Genomic DNA, 4,633 nt, shown 5'->3' with positions numbered 1-4,633 from the left:
GAAAAATACGAATGTTTGTTCTCGGGTCTTTGGGTGGTTAATATGTATTTTAAGTATGTATCTATCTAAATAATTATATTTATCCGTTGCTTAGTACCCATAACACAAGCTTTGCTATTAAGCTTACTTGGGACTAGGTTAATTGGTGTTAATTGTCCCGTTATATTTATTATTTATTCCAGACGTCCAACTACCTACATACCAAATTTCATGACTCTAAGCCCAGCGGTTGTTATTTAGATATTTTATCCCTATCCCGTAGGAGTATCGGGATAAAAAGTATCCTATGTTTTAATCCAGGTTATGAACTAACGTTTTGCCAAATTTCATCCAAATCCGTCTAGCTGTTTCAGCGTGAAGAAGTAACAAACATACTCACTCACTAACTCACTCACTCACAAACTTTCACATTTATAATATTAGTAGGATTTAAGAGATAGAAGTATTTTACAATTTTTTTTTTCAGCTGACGACCACGACCCTCTAGCGATGGAGACGGCAACGGCTACAGGAATGATAAACGGCTCAGTCAAGAAGAGGAGACTGGACAAGGCGAAAGAGAAGGCCAAAGAAAGGCTAAGGAGAAAGTCGTCCCGATCAGGAAGGAGAAAGAAGCTCAGCCTATAACGTGAGTTGTTTAGTCGGGTTTGTCCGAACACTTATAATCGGGAACGGCTGGATTTTAATGTTTTGGTGATTTGTTTTGTAAAATGACGAAAATATATATATATTTATGTTAGAGAGGCCAACAAACGAACTAGTGGGTCATCTGATGTTAAGTGATCACCACCGTCCATAGACACCCGCAGCGCTTTACGCGTGCCAGTGTGTTGTCGGCCCTGGCAGAAAAATTGTAAACTCGCCTCTTTTAAAGGCACCCAGGTCGTAACTCATGGGAAACCTCAGCGGCAAGCTCGTTCCAGATTTTGCAAGTTCGTTGGCAAAAAAAGACCGAAATCCCTACTTCCCCTACTAATATTATAAATGCGAAAGTAACTCTGTCTGTCTGTTACGCTTTCACGTCGAAAACCACTGAACGATTTTGATGAAATTTGGTGTATGTATAGGTATTTTTGAACCCCAAGGATCAACATAGGATACCTTTTATTCCGGTAGAGGCGCCACCCGCGCATAACCTAAGATCGCGCAGACGAAGTCGCGGGCTTAAGCTAGTACATACTAAAAACATTTTCCCATAGAAAATGTTCATGGGTTTTGTAACTGTCAAACATTTAATGTTCATCCCGTCGATACGGTAACTGTGGCTCTGAAAGCTAATTTTTAAATTTAATAATAGTCATAAAATCACAACTACACAAACTACTTTGCCCCGGCCGGGGATCGAACCGAGAACCTCAGGCTTCATAGTCAGGCTCTCTAACCACTTAGCTATCCGGTCGTCAGCTGATGATGAGATTTTTTTTTTACAATAAACCTTTTTTATTTTATTATTTATTTATTAATCGAACGTTTGTCTCCAGCGGTCCGTTCGAGTGCCTGCAGCCGTCGTCGACGATAGCGGGCGGCACGTGCCACCAGATATTCTTCTCGTGCTGCGAGTACTCGGCGCACCACCGCGACGAGCACACGCGCCGGCGCAAGGGAGTGCGCTGCCAGGTCTGCGAGGCGCCGCTCACGCCCGCGCATGCGCCGCACGCCTGCCAGGTCAGCCACCCCGACCACTACTATAAGGGACCGCTGAGACCAAGGGAGTGCGCTGCCAGGTCTGCGAGGCGCCGCTCACGCCCGCGCATGCGCCGCACGCCTGCCAGGTCAGCCACCCCGACCACTACTATAAGGGACCGCTGAGACCAAGGGAGTGCGCTGCCAGGTCTGCGAGGCGCCGCTCACGCCCGCGCATGCGCCGCACGCCTGCCAGGTCAGCCACCCCGACCACTACTATAAGGGACCGCTGAGACCAAGGGAGTGCGCTGCCAGGTCTGCGAGGCGCCGCTCACGCCCGCGCATGCGCCGCACGCCTGCCAGGTCAGCCACCCCGACCCACTACTATAAGGGACCGCTGAGACCAAGGAGTGCGCTGCCAGGTCTGCGAGGCGCCGCTCACGCCCGCGCATGCGCCGCACGCCTGCCAGGTCAGCCACCCCGACACTACTATAAGGGACCGCTGAGACCAAGGAGTGCGCTGCAGGTCTGCGAGGCGCCGCTCACGCCCGCGCATGCGCCGCACGCCTGCCAGGTCAGCCACCCCGACCACTACTATAAGGGACCGCTGAGACCAAGGGAGTGCGCTGCCAGGTCTGCGAGGCGCCGCTCACGCCCGCGCATGCGCCGCACGCCTGCCAGGTCAGCCACCCCGACCACTACTATAAGGGACCGCTGAGACCAAGGGAGTGCGCTGCCAGGTCTGCGAGGCGCCGCTCACGCCCGCGCATGCGCCGCACGCCTGCCAGGTCAGCCACCCCGACCACTACTATAAGGGACCGCTGAGACCAAGGGAGTGCGCTGCCAGGTCTGCGAGGCGCCGCTCACGCCCGCGCATGCGCCGCACGCCTGCCAGGTCAGCCACCCCGACCCACAACTATAAGCGACCGCTGAAACTACTATAAAGCTTATAGTATAAACGATCGCTCAAAGTACTAAGCGACCGCTGAAACCACTATAAAGCTTATAGTATAATCGATCGCTCAAAGTACTAAGCGACCGCTGATACCACTATAAAGCTTATAATAAAACGATCGCTCAAAGTACTAAGCGACCGCTGAGACCACTATAAAGCTTATATATAAAGCGATCGCTCAAAGTACTAAGCGACCGCTGAAACCACTATAAAGCTTATAGTATAAACGATCGCTCAAAGTACTAAGCGACCGCTGAAACCACTATAAGCGACTCACTCAAACCATAAACAACCAATGAAACCTTCATGGTATCTGATTAAAAAGTAAAATTTGTTATACTTATCCGGTGACAATAACACCTGATAGCCAAATCTGGTGGTCAGGACTTGAAAATTGATACTGAAATGTAGTTTGGATGACAAAGCAAGTACAGTCAACAAAAGAGCTTGTGTTAAAAATGAAATTTTGAACAAGTGTAAAAGTGCAATTTAAAAATTAAAGCTTGTAAAAAAGAAATATCGATAACAATACAAAAATCTAATAATACATATCTATGTTCCCCAGGTATGCGGCCTAGGATTCGAAACCATCGACGAGCTAACAGACCATACGAATAATGCCCACGTGAAGCTAAAACCGTTCGAATGCAGCGTCTGCCACAAACGTTTCACCCAGCAAGGCGGCGTGCAACAACACATGCGTATGCATACTGGCGACAGACCGTTCCCTTGCACTTTCTGCCCCAAGGCTTTCACACAAAAAAGTGGACTGGACCAACACTTAAGGATCCATACGAAAGTTAAGCCTTACAGATGTGTTATATGCGACAAGAAGTTCTGCCAGTCGGTTCATTTGAAGCAGCATATGAGGACCCATACACATGTAGCTCCCTTCCAGTGTGCGCTCTGTCAGAAGAGATTTAAGCAATCCAGTCATTTAAATTATCATCTTAAAGCTCATAATGCCAATTTGAGCGATAAAGAGTACTATGTTGGGGATAAAGAGGTGGTTGAAGTGGTGATAGCTCAGGATGAGTATACGGAGGGGCAGGAGTATATAGTGGGGGATTCGTGGGGGGAGGACAAGCCGGAACAGGAGGATATGGAGCAAGAGAGCTAAGGATATAGTGGGGAGTGTGAGTGAGTAGTGCTTAGACTATATGCAGTGCGTTTTTAAGTGGTGAGCCAGGATTGCTGGATGAGATAGGATTGTGGACACACTCCAGAAATGTGCGGTCTTTCAAGATGTACAGTCAACTACAAAGACGTTGATACAGCTAAAGTTACAGAAATGACTGTATCTCAAAAAGTTGTCCATTTTTTATATTTCAGTTGTCCACTTATTAAAAAGAAATTCTGATGCTATTTCAGCACAAAAATAATAATATTGCGTTTAAATACTGATGATAAAAAGTCAGATTATGTTTGTTGTTGGACCCAATAGAAAGTTTCGATGCAGTTACTAAGTTACGATTCGTGACGTTTTCCTGACGTCAAGAAACGCAACCTTAACATTATGGTTATAAAGACGTGTACATATATTTTTGCGCGTGTATACTTTAGCCGTGTCGATGTTTGTAGTTAACTGTATAGTTGATGAAAATGAATCGCGTGCCAAACTATAATCTTTATATTGTAATCAATTTCGTTATGATTTCTTTGGAAGATTATGGTACAGTCAAAAGCAAAGATATCAACACGGCCAAAGTTATAAAAATATGTATACACGATCTTAAAGTGCATAAAGTCGGTATACATATTTTTTTAACTTTGGCCGTGTTGATATCTTTGCACTTGACTGTACACCTTCTAGAAACTGCACTTTTCTATACTCGAGTCCAGAATTAGGCGAACCAACTTGACAGTTCATTACACACAAATGTTGCCACAGTTACACCAGTGCTGTAATATCGATCTAAAACAAAAAAACTTAATATCGATGTAAGAAAAAAACTCAATACGAAATAATAACAAATGAAAATCTTTTATATGAAAATTAAAAAAAAAATTTTGAACATCGGGAGGGTGACACTCTTTCCCGCCCGGATAACACCG

General features: G+C 45.9%; 1 pseudogene; it reads left to right on the top strand.

Annotated features, from left to right (window-relative positions):
• Positions 1-277: 277 nt before the first annotated feature.
• Positions 278-4,633, top strand: LOC141444856 (uncharacterized; annotated as a pseudogene).

The sequence above is a fragment of the Choristoneura fumiferana genome, chromosome 30 (assembly GCF_025370935.1).
Source record: "Choristoneura fumiferana chromosome 30, NRCan_CFum_1, whole genome shotgun sequence".
Taxonomy (NCBI): domain Eukaryota; kingdom Metazoa; phylum Arthropoda; class Insecta; order Lepidoptera; family Tortricidae; genus Choristoneura; species Choristoneura fumiferana.
This window is presented reverse-complemented; position numbering and strand designations above follow the sequence as displayed.